This window comes from Pteropus vampyrus, unplaced genomic scaffold (assembly GCF_000151845.1).
Source record: "Pteropus vampyrus isolate Shadow unplaced genomic scaffold, Pvam_2.0 Scaffold129, whole genome shotgun sequence".
NCBI classification, from domain to species: domain Eukaryota; kingdom Metazoa; phylum Chordata; class Mammalia; order Chiroptera; family Pteropodidae; genus Pteropus; species Pteropus vampyrus.
In genome coordinates, this window is record NW_011888910.1 from 4,303,944 (window position 1) to 4,316,753 (window position 12,810).

Sequence of the window (12,810 nt, forward strand, 5' to 3'; positions counted from 1 at the left end):
TTAACATTTCTGGTTTGGTGGTAATAAACTCCTTTAGCTTTTTCTTGTCTGGGAAGCTCTTTATCTGTCCTTTGATTCTAAATGATAGTTTCGCTGGGTAGTGTAATCTTTGTTACAACCAATGGTCCTTGATTTTCATCACTTTGAATATTTCATGCCAATCCCTTCCGGTCTACAAAATTTCTGTTGAGAAATCAACTGACATTGTTACAGGAGCTCCCTTGTAGGTAACTAACTGCTTTTCCCTTGCTGCTTTTTGAGATTCTCTCTTTGTCTTTCACCTTTGGCATTTGAATTTTGAGGTGTCTTGGTGTGGACTTGTTTGGGACTCTCTACGCATCCTGGTCTTATGTATCTATTTCCTTTACTAAGTTAAAAAAGTTTCCCATCATTATTTCTTTAAATAGGTTTTCAATTCCCTGTTCTCTCTCTTCTCCTGCTGGTGCCCCTATGTGAATGTTGGTACCCAATGTGAATGTTGGTACATTTGATGTTGTCCCAAAGGCCCCTTAAACTATATTGTTGTTGTTGTTGTTGTTGTCGTCGTTGTTGTTATTTGCTGTTCCAATTGTGTTTTCCACTACCTGTCTTCCAAACTGCTGATTTGATCCACTACTTCATCTTATCTGATATTGATTCTATCTAACATGTTCTTCATTCCAGTTATTGTATTCTTCATTTCTGACTGGTTCATTTTTGTTTTCTATCTCCATTTTTATGATTAGTATCTCTTTGTTTAGTTCTCACTGAGTTTATCTATTTTTTTCATAAGTTCAAGGAGCATCCTTATAACCAGTGTTTTGAACTCTATCTGGTAGGTCACTTGCCTCTATTTCAGTTAGTTTTTTTATGGATATTTATTTTGTTCTTTTATTTGGAACATTTTTCTTTTTGTCTTCATTTTAGCTGCCTCCCTGTATTTGTTTCTGCAGATTAGGTAGAGCTGCTATGTCTTTGTAGGGTGGCCTTGTATAGTAGGTATCCTGTGGGGCCCAGTGGTGCAGTCTCCCTGATCTCCCTGGTCTCCTGGAGTTGGATGCTCCTGGGCTGTCATTTGTGTGGATTGTGTGTGGCCTCCTGTTGTAGTTCGGCCTTGATTGCTGTTAGCATGTTAGTGGATAGTACTGACCCTCAGGCTGATTGGTTGTGAGGACTGATTGTGATAATTGGTTGTGAGGACTGATTGTGATAAACTGCTGCCTATGCCTGACCTGTTGTGTGGGAGCTAACCCTATGGAGTTGGTTTCACTGTATTGAGGCACTGGTGCCTGTTCTTTCCACCCTTTGGATGTGTCATTTGTCAAGCTAATTTGGTGGTACTCTGGTATAGTCTAAGCTGGTCACTAGATGTGTTGATTCTGGGGTTTTAGGGAGGGGAACTGGTGCAGGCCTAGGTAAACTGCTGCCTATGCCTGAGCCAACTGGTAGCAGTCACAAAGTGATCTGCATTTGGTAGCTGCCTGTGCTGGGCTTGAAGGCATCTGAAAGAGGTTTGTGGAGATTCAGGGCTGGTTGCCACTAATGCTGGTCTGGGGTGGGGGGCACTTATCAAGGATTTCAGAGCATGCTAAAATAGTTGCTGCTTGTTTGTAGACCTTTCCGATATTTTAGGGAAGTCCACAAAATAGGCTGAGTATAGCTGCTGAAAGAGATTCTAGTCTGTGTTCTGAAGAGGAATTTTCCACTCACATGGCTCTAGATAACAGATGTATTGCCTTTGCTTGTTAAGAACAGATATATTGCCTTTAATCGTTAAGCCCTCTAAAAAAAGTAAGGTTACCTCTGAGCTTGGGGCCCTGATTTTCAGAGCACTAGCTCCTCTGGGACCACTGGCATAATAAACCTGAGTTTTCCAACTCTCTGAGTGCTGCTTGGTTTCTCGATGGTCTGATTTTTACAATTTTTCTATAATATTCTAGTTAGGTAGGATGGATTCTCAGGGAATAACCAGCTTGGGACAAGTTTGATGGAGACTCGGATTTGGTGCTTGCCTGCACCTGCAGACTAGTTTGAGGGGAGGGCTCAGCAAAGGAAAATAATGGTGGAGAGAGGTGGATCTCCAGCCTTCACTCTGAATCCAGATAGTTCAATCCCTTTCTGTATGTGCCTGGTGCTTTTCAGGCTGTCACCCAGTGCTGGAGCTCAGAATGTTTCTGTCAGCAATTAAGTCTGTGCACAGGCCCTTTAATTGGAACGCCTGTAACTCCAGCAACTCTCTGTCTCATCAGACACAATCCTCACTGATTTTCACAGCTAGATGTTGTAGGTGACTCCTCTCTTTGGCACTGGTGGTCTGAGCTGAGGAACGTGGTGTGGGGCTGGGATGCCTTGCTTCTCAGGGGGGACCTCCACAGAAAATATAACCTCCTAATTCTTAACTGCCTCATGTGAGTGTGGGGCCAAGCCCTTTCTTATCTCCTCCCCTCCTACCAGTTTCAACGTGGCTTCTTCTTTATAACCTTAGTTATAAGAGTTCTGTTCAGCTAGTATTCAGGTGGTTCATAAGGATGGTTGTTCTATAAGTTAGTTATAATTTTAATGTGGTCATTGGAGGAGGTGAACGCAGTATTGCCCTATTCCGCCATCTTGACCAGATGTCCCCTGTTTTTACTTTGAGACCTCTTTAGCAGTGCATTTTCACTGCCTGATTTTCTTCTGTGGCTGCTACTTTAGCTCTTATTTACATCCTCTGCCCATAAAACAATATGAAGTAGATGTTGGACTTGAAAGAATTAAATATTTAGCACTCGGCACACCAGTTTTCGGCACACCAGTTTTCGGCCACCAGTTTTCAGCTAGTACAATTACTAGCATATCTGATGCTGTCAAAATTATAATTGGAACAAGTACCCCATCCCCACTATCCACTGAGTCCTTCCTGTGAGGTGTCTGAATTCATTTCATTTGTGCTGATCCCTTAAGGAGAGAGAGCCGTGGAATAACTATTGATGCACACTGTGGGAATAATTTGTGTATTCTGACATCACAGCTGGAATAATAATGTTCTAGTCAATCTGCAATGAAATTTGACCCAAAAGAAGTATGCTATCAGAATTAATTGGATAGAAAGAAGGAGTGTGACAGGGAAGATGGTTCATTTGATCAGGAGAGCTTCTTGTAACCTGGTCATGATAATAAGGGTATGTGTTATCTCGAAATGACAGAGATGGCTCCCACTTGGTATTGTGTAAAATAACTAGATGATGTTATATGGATCAATAAAATCACCTATACATATGCATATCTTGCCTACAAACTAGGTGGAAATACATGTGTTCAAAGATCACTTCATACACATCTTTCATGCTTGACATAGTGTTGGATTAAAATTTGCTTATTTTGTGAACACTTGCTACATCTACCCTCGCAAGAGCTAGTGAATTATTGACCCAGGATGATAATAGAGCTCAGATAGGTTGACTAATCTTATACACATCACTGTACAGGTTTGTATTAAATAAAATATTTAGTGAGCGGAGCATATAAACTAATTATCCTAGAGATAAAAAAATTAGGAGATAAACTTTATTATGAAAAATTTCATAAAGTTTTTATAAACACTCATAGTAAAAATAGTATAATATAATAAGTCCTCATTTATCATCCAGCTTAACAATTAACTCATGCCCAATCTTTTTTAATCTACACACTCCCTCCTGATTATTTTGAAGCAAATCTCAGACACCACGTTATTTTGTCTATAATTTCAGTGTGGCTCTTTAAAGTAGTAAAACTCTTTGAAAAATAACCAAAATATCCATATCACACGCAGAGTAATTAACAATAATTACTCGATATCATCAAATACCTATTCATTTTTAAAAGTCTGCTGATTATCTCATAAATTTCTTAATAGTTTAAATGAAGATTCAAAGAATGTCAAATTATTATAATTAGTTGATATATCTCTTAATTGCTAATTATTCCCTTCCACCCTCTCTCTCCCCAACTCTCATCTTTGGAATGTATTTGTTGAAGAAACCAAATTATTTGTTTGGTAAGACCTGAACTTTGCTAATTGCATGTGAAAGCAATTAGCAAAATCTTTTATTTTTTAGTGTCTCTTGCCTCTAGATTTCTGGTAGTTAAATATTAGGTTCCACTTTTTTTTTTTTTCAAGAATACTTCACAGACAATGCTGTGTACTAAATTGAGGACCATAGAATTCCTGGTTATTCATGACCATTGCCTTGATTATGTCACTAGAGGTTGAAAAATGGTAATTTTCTAATTTTTTAAATAATTTTTTCTTCATCTTGTTTGCTAGAATGCTTCTATAAAGAGTAAAGTTTCCTCATCAACTATTTAATTATTTAAGGTACAGTTCATGAAGCAAAGGCCAGATAAATGGTTCATACTTTTTCCTTGTTTACTAGTTTTGAAAAATTAAGTTGGTTTCCTAGTATATTCCAACCAGCAAATTGTTGTAATTGTTATTGCTATTGTTTCTGAGTATCAGAATGAACAAATGGATTTGAACGTTGAGATGTGTTTCAGTCCATCACTGTTTTTCTTTTTATGATGCTCAAATGATCACATCTATAGTAAATGGCAGCCTTAAAGACATGCCCAATCTGGCACAATGAGGGGCAAATTAGAACGATTAATAAGAATGCAATCAGAAACTCTGCAGGAAAAATGAAGTCCACACCTATTTAAAATTTTTAAACATTAATGATGTCCTTTATGTGTACAGCAATGAAAATTATATTACAGTTGTATAGATGTTATCCATGGTTATCTCCTTCAGAAGTGCCTGTCACGAAGTGCCCTTACTGACTACCTCTTTCTTATGTATGAAAGACTGGCCACATCCTATGCCACTGGGAACCTCTTTATGGCATAAAAGTTTTATTGCGTATTTGCTTCATTCACACAATTGTGGTTCAGGTGAATGAGTAAAAGGTTGGGTAAACTTTGGTAGGCCATTAAGCTAAAAGTTAATGTCAACTGCTCCTGAATAAGTCTTGCATAATAACAATTTATAGTCTTAATAAGTCTTAATAAGACACTACTCTGAGGCAGTGAGATAGAAGTAAGCAGTCAGTAAGCTGGAAAAATATTTATTGAATGACCTTTGAATATCTGAATAAAGCAAAGAATCTTATTCTCATGTAACTTATATTTCTAACTGGGGAGATTGTCAATGAACCATAAAATAAATAAAGCAGATTGTGTTAAAAGATGATAGTACTATTACATGCTGTGGAAAATAGAAAAAGTAGCATAGGTCAAGAGAAATTGTGTATATTGGGGGTTGCAATTTTACACAGAAGGGTCAGTTTTAACATTTTAGCAAAGATCTAAAGGAGGTAAGGGAGTTAGTTATGCAAAAGTCTGGGAGGTGAATGTTCAGGTAAAGGGAATGAACAGAGTCAAACTCGGAGGTGGAAGTGTGCCTGCTTTGAGTGTTAGTAAAAATGGTGTATCACTGTGACTCATTTGTAAAATTCAACATTGTGTTTCTAAAATTTACCCATATTTTGGGGATGTAGCTGTGATTTATTAATTCTCACTGCTGTATAACATTCCATTATATGAATACACTGCAATTTAACCAATTAACATTGAGTGGTTTCTGCTTTTTTGCTGTTATATATAATGCCACTGTGAACATTTTTTCTCTTAGGGCACATAAGCAAGAGATTTTTTAGAGCTTTTTCACATCATAGAACATAGAGAAAATGATCATCTGTGTCACACATGGGGGTAAACTGAGATGATATGGGCTATCCATAAAAAAAAAATTATTTACATTTTTTATGTATTATGTAATTACAATACATAATTATATGCTTCTTCTGAATTTTTCCTTTCTCTTTTCACCCTTTCCATATCTTCACCAATAAAATTTCTATTCCCAGAATTTCTGATTACAGGTAGAATATAGGTACAAAGTGATCTAAACCAGTGCTTCTTAAAATGTAGACTGTAGGTATCAAGTAATACTACATTCATGTTCACTGGCAACAGGAAAGAAACAGATGTAGACCTCATTCATGCCAATTGTACACTAAGTGGCATCACAGTTTCAAGGATGAACAAAGCTCCACAGTAGTATGAATGAAAGAATAGTAGAGAAAGAATTGGATTATCAAACAACACTTCTATAACAGTTGCTGTAGCAACTTATTGATGTTGGGATTAGCTATTGGTTACAGTAAAACAATGTTATTCATCTGACACCTTAAATTACTTTGGACAATTAACTTTCATTAGTTTTATAAATTTGTTATTAATTTATAAATTGGTTTTACTTTTATAGCTATAGAAGAATTATACACAGAAATTTTTTTTGCTATTATATATAATATGTGTAACTACAATAAAAATAAAAATGAAGTCCACACCTATTTAAAATTTTTTTTCATTTAGAAGTTGCCCATTACTCAAGTTTGAGAGAAAGTGATCATAGTAACCTACTCAACATCCATCACCTCTTTTTTTCTGCTTCCTACAGAGGCTCAATCTTATTTAGATAATTCACCTATCCCATGCAGCCACATGTTTAGGGAAGACTAGCACTTTCACCAACCCAAGGTCCAGATGGGTTTGAGCCAATCATAGGAACCTGTACTTTGCCAGTGATTGGTTTAAACATGAGCATGGGATTCAGTTTTGTCCAACAAGACCCATGGGATAATTTGGTGGGGGGTTTCCAGGAAAGACTTCTTCACTCTTAACAAGAGACAAAAGGGAGAGATAGCCTCTTTCTTCTTCTGGTGAAATAGTTATATCTGGATGCCTCAGTTGAAACTGCTTCAGCTGTCTTGCTAGCACATGGGAATAGCCAGCCCCAGGAGGAAGACAAGTGAGGAACAGAAAGATGAAAATGACCCAAGTCCTTGGTGACGCTCTTGAACATTTGTATCATGGCCCCTATTGCCTGACTTCTTGTTTTAGGAGATGATTTGTTTTCCCTGATGTTGATTCATTGAGGATGAGTTTCTGTTGTCTGTACCTGAAAGTGTCTTAACCGGTACAGGGACCTGAGAGGATGACAGGAGGATGGGCTCTTGGGCCTTGTCAAGGCTTTCTATGGTTAGTTATTTTCTTGACCCATCATTCACTCCATGCTGTGACCCTGGCAGCCAGTGGGTATTCAATAAATAGTTGCATGATGAGGGAATAAGTAATGATTATAGGAGAAGAAACTTAACCCTCTGGACCACTCAAAATGTGGGCACATGAGGCCACCGATGTGTTCTCTTCAGTGGCAGAAGAGATACTGGGTATCTGAGTTTTCTCATGCTGCACCAGTCTGAAGAAAGCTGAATCTAGGCATAAGTTATTAACCACTGGAAATCAGCTGAGTAGAGGTCAGAACTGAATGGCAAATAGTTGGCACAATGAGGGGCAAATTAGAACGATTAATAAGAATGCAATCAGAAACTCTGCAGGAATAATGGGGTATAATAGATCACAAATGAAGGATAGGATTGGCTCTGTGTGGTATATTTTCAGCCCAGCAGGCAGCATGCTATTTTCATGCTTCACATCAACAATAGTCAGAGAAAATAGATGTGATTTTACAAAACAATAGGCCTAACTAAGCAGGCATATTTAGTTGTCTTCGAAAGGGAAGGAGGAAGCCACAGCTGACTACAAGAATTTGATGTTCTCCATTTCCAGCTGAAGATTTTATAATGAGGTAAAAACAGATTTTTATCATTTTCATATTAACTTTGTAAAACTTGCTTTTTATTCCCTAAGTTAGGTGAGAATTGTAATAGAAGGGGTTAAGAACTGCTTAATAAGGTTCATAAAGTATTAAGCAGACAATTGATATTATCAGTTTCTTTGCAGATAAAATATCCAAAGAGAATATGTGAAAGTCCAATTATAGGCCTCAAGTTTTGCAATCATAAATAAAACTCTAGCAGAGCACAGAGATAAAATAACCAAACACGTAGAGTCTTGGTCTTCATGTGGACTATGGAACAAAGCATGCCAAGAAAAAAAGTCAAGCACTTCTTCTTCGAAGTACTGAGTCTTTTTTATTTAAAAATAAATGATGTAAGCAAGTATGTACAAGACACATTTTGAGACTTGCAGACAAGACTTTGGCAAGAAACCTGGATGAGGTTGGGCCCTGGAGCCCATTAGAGATCATTTGTCCTGCTTCTGACTAGCTTGCCTATAGTTGAAGGAGGCAGGGTCCTGCCCTCATCACTGAGCAAGTCCAGCTGGCTGAAGACTGGATGTAGAACATTACCAGTAATACCAGTGGTCAGAATTTTCAAGCCTGATTCTTGAAAGGTGTACCCTAGAAACTCACTGATTTTGAGAGTTGCCTGGTGGGTTGAAAAATATTACTTGATTCCGGTTAACAAATAACATCATGATTAAGAGTCGAAGGTATGGAGCTGCCAGCCTGGACATGAACCTGGCGCCACCAGACCAACTGTGTGACTTTAGACAAGTTGCTTAAAGTCTCTGTGCCTTGGTTTCCTCATCTGTAAGCTGGGATTAATAATAACACCCATTAGGGATGTTATGAGGAATAAATGAGTTAATAACTACTCAGCACTTAAAACAGTGCTTGACACATAGTACTTATAATGTCACCTGTAACGCCCTTATCTCTGATTTATAGCATATCTAAGAAATGTTCTAGTTTAGGAGTGTTAGATCTTCATGGCATATCTCTACCCATGTCAGGCTGTAGGCATCATTGTACAGCTAATTTGCAGAGAAACTTATGGAAGGGTATATCTGTATTCATCAGCCCCTTCAAGAGCAATTTCTTTACTGCATGGAGAAAAAGTGAGATAAACCAAGAGGGAAAGTGTTAACCACTTTTAGGAAAGTATGTGAATACAAATAACAGAATTCCTCCCTAAACTGCTTAAAAGGAGTCTGTAGGTAGGGAGTCTGTAGGTAGGGAGACCAGAACTTGCGCAGATGCTAAGATGCCTCAGGAATTGAGCTTCATTCTGTGTTTTTTTCCCCCCATCCGTAGCTCTTTGGATTTCCTCTCCATACTTTTCACCTCTTAGTCACAAGATAGCTGCTGTTCTTGCAATCATCATAATTGCATTTCAAATGAGAAGAAGTGGAAAAGATACCAGAGAAAAAGCTCTTTCTTCTAGAGGGTTATTGCCTTTTATTTTGGAAGCTTCTCTAGGGATTTCCACTCATATCTCATTGACTAGAATTGTAGCACATGCTCCACCCACCTGCCCCACTCTACACAACTCAAGTCCAGCCAATAAGAGAGAGTGAGAAATGGAAAATTTTGTTTTTTTCAGTCTATTGAGTAGAGAAAGGCAAAGGGAAAGGTGATTGTGAGTAACTTCTGGGGAATCTGTTCCACAGAATTGACCACATATGACAATGCTACAGAGGAAAATCCCTGCCTATAGTCACTTAGTCTTTTAATGTTAAGGATTTCCTGGTTGGAAATGGTTTTTATTCTGGGAAAAGGGGCTTATAGTGTTGTCTTTGTGAGCCTATCATGGAATCTTTTTACTAAAAGATTGTAATTTTATTTCACAGTGAAAAATTAGACTTAGAATGCAAATATCCTTGAAACAGGCAATATAAACACAAATTTAGACAGAACAGAAAAGTCCTGAGACCAGGTATTTTGTGAGGGGATCTGCACTATGTGGGGGATGAGGGTGGTGATGTGCATACAAAATTTACCAGTCTACAATTATGTCCAAGCTAAGATATTTTCATAGGCTTGGCACTAATGTGGATTTATTTTAGTAAACTAAACTTGGTCACTTACCAAAAAAATGAATTAAACAAACACCCCTTTTCAAACTAGATCTTACAGGGAGCTCTGTATGTCTAACAATTTAGGGTCGGGTGCTCCTTGTCGATGTAAATTGGGTGCTGTAGCCATGTCTCTTGCTCTCTCCCTTGCCTTTGACATTGTAGGCTCCAGGCTTGGCTGATGCAATCCAGGCTCCGGGTTAATGACAGGCCCCCAGATCCGGCATGTTGCAGAAGACGCTGTAGTGCGCCTGCGCCCAGCTTATTAAGAATGAATGAGCTTGCTGCACCACGCATGTGTGACAGAATACCACTATTGTTTCTGTGCCTATATAAGCCCGTGCTGTCCCTGCAAAAAGAGGTTTGCAGTCTCATCATTTTTTCAGTTGGGCGCCGAAACCTTCCCTCCTCAATCAGTTAGGCACTGACACTTGGCATAGCCAGCAGGATGAGATGAGTACGACCCCCAGCACTCTGCGAAGTCCCTGAGTGGGGCAAATGTGGCTCCTTGCCTTTCTGTGATATCCCATGGCCGCATATTTGGCTACATGGATGCACCGGAAGATTGGGATACAGTGAAGCCATGTCCGGAGGACGTCTGGAAAGCACTACAGATGTTGGAGCCAAATGTCCCGACCACTCACCAGGAGGCAACTTGTCAGATGGCCTGATGTTCCTGGCAATGCTGCTGGCAGGCCAACCTAGAGGTTCAGGACCAAACCCAACAGGTGCAGCAATTACTACGCACTGGAACAACGGCTGGCAGCAGTAGAACGCACGCTGCCGGGCCCTAATGGGTCTCTGCCTTCAGCCCAGTCTGAGAGCCCACCAGCGATACCTAGGCAGGTGCTGCCAGTGATTCAGCAACAGGTTGATGTGGAACAGTTGTTGGCCCTGGGGGAACAAGCCAACGGCACCCCCTAGGCTAAAAAGCATACCACCATGATCCAATACACCCCCTCCAAGCTCTGGGACCTGACAAAGCAGGTATGGCAGAAAGCCGGGGAGATGGTTCCAAGGTGGCTACTGCAGCTATGGAATGATGAGGCCAAAGGAACTGATTATCTCCGAAAGAGATGGTCCAGCTGGCCTCCATAACGGTAATACCGTCCCACCAACAGCACCTCCAGAATGTGGTGCATACAGCACAGGGTGCAGGTAATCGTTGCCTGATTAATTGGCTCATGTTCGCTGCCTGGAGAGTGTGGGCCGACCCTGGGGAGCTTCCAGAGACAGTGAGCAAATGGACTATGTATTTAAACCTAGTCAAAATAATTCGGGAAATGAGCATGAGGCAAATGGTGTTTTGCACCCAGTATAATAGTCCTGATGAAGAGGTATTCACAACTCGTATGAAGGACTTGATTTTAAATTCTGGCCTGGCTGGTACTTTTGGCACCATGGTGGCATTGTTAACCCCTTACGTGGGTAGACGAATCCACAAGGTGACATCTGTTAGGTTGGAGGATGTGGAAGTGAAATGTAAAGAGCATATCACCCCCGAGTGCGAACTGTATCACCACCCACACCCCCAAACTGGCCGGTGCATGGACAAAGGCGCGGCCCAAAAGGGGCTCAAAAGAACCCCTAGCACTTCTGGACATGAAGGTGAGCCACAAACCAATGTGGTTTGATCTCCTTGTGGAAGGGGTAGCTCCAAAAAAGATTGAGCAGGAACCTAATGAATTCACCCCTATTTCCAGGAAAGCTGCAACCTATGAGGTATGGCTGGCTGATTATCTCCCTGATTAGGGATTCGGCCAAGGTAGCCGGTTGGCAAAGGAGCCGGCTGACCTGAGGCCGCATATGGAACTGACTATACATTGAACCCCCTGCAGTGTACAAATGATATTAACCCTCATGGACATGGGTTCCAACAGCACCCTGCTCTACAGGAATCTAGACAAGTTTTCTGGACCTAATGCAACCATAAAAGGCTATGGAAGTCAAACCATTCACATGAGGCAGGTCCATGTGACACTGGGTATTGGCAAATTGCCTCCTTGGACATACCAAGTGTACATATTCCATATACCAGAGTACATTATAGGGATTGATATCTAACAAGGTCTGACTGTGAATACGACTGCTGGTGAATTCCACCTTTGCGTTCAAATGGTGAAAGCTGTTATTCAGGGAGGTCTACACCATGCCCCGTTGGTGTTGCTCCAAGTTACCCAGGTAGTGAACACAAAACAATTTTGCTTGCCTGGAGGTCATGAGGAAATAGGACACACCATTCTAAAACTGGAAGAAGCTAGTGTCATTCGTCCCATTGATAGCCCATACAACTCCTCCATGTGGCCAATGTAAAAGCCTGATGGTTCCTGGCATATGATGGATGACTATTGGAAGTCGAAAAAGGTTACACCGCCCCTACATGCTGCCATCCCAAATGTCACAGACATTAAAGACCATTTGTCATATGAACTTGGACAATACTATTATGTGGCAGATTTGGCAAATGCCTTCTCTATTGCCATAGCCTCAGAAAGCAAGAATAGCCCTTCACCTGGGAAGGATGACAATGGACATTCCTTGTCCTTCCTCAGGGATCTCTGCACAGCCTTACCCTGTGCCATGGTCTTGTGGCTCAAGATTTGGCCACATAGAAATGATTACCTGCAGTATACCTGTATCATTATATTGATGACATAATGTTAACCTCTAATTCTCTTACAGCCTGCGAGAGGCTCTAACTGACTGGGGTTAGGCCATCAATAAAGACAACGTCCAAGGACCTGGGTATTCTGTCAGATTCTTGGGAGTCGTCTAGTTTGGTAAAACGAAAGTAATGCCAGAGTCAATGATCAATAAGATACAGGCATACCCAAAACTATGAAGCAACTCGAAACCCATTTGGAACTTCTGGGATTTTGGAGAATGTTCATCCCCCATTTGGCCTCCTTACCATGAACCCTGCACCGTCTAGTATGATGGGGCACCCCATGGAATTGGACCCCCCAAGATAGAAGAGACCTTTACGGCTACAAAACAACCTGTAACACAAACCCAAATAGTATGCGTAATAGATCCAGTCCTCCCATTTCTGCTCGCGGTGCAGGTGAATGAAACAAGATTTGAATG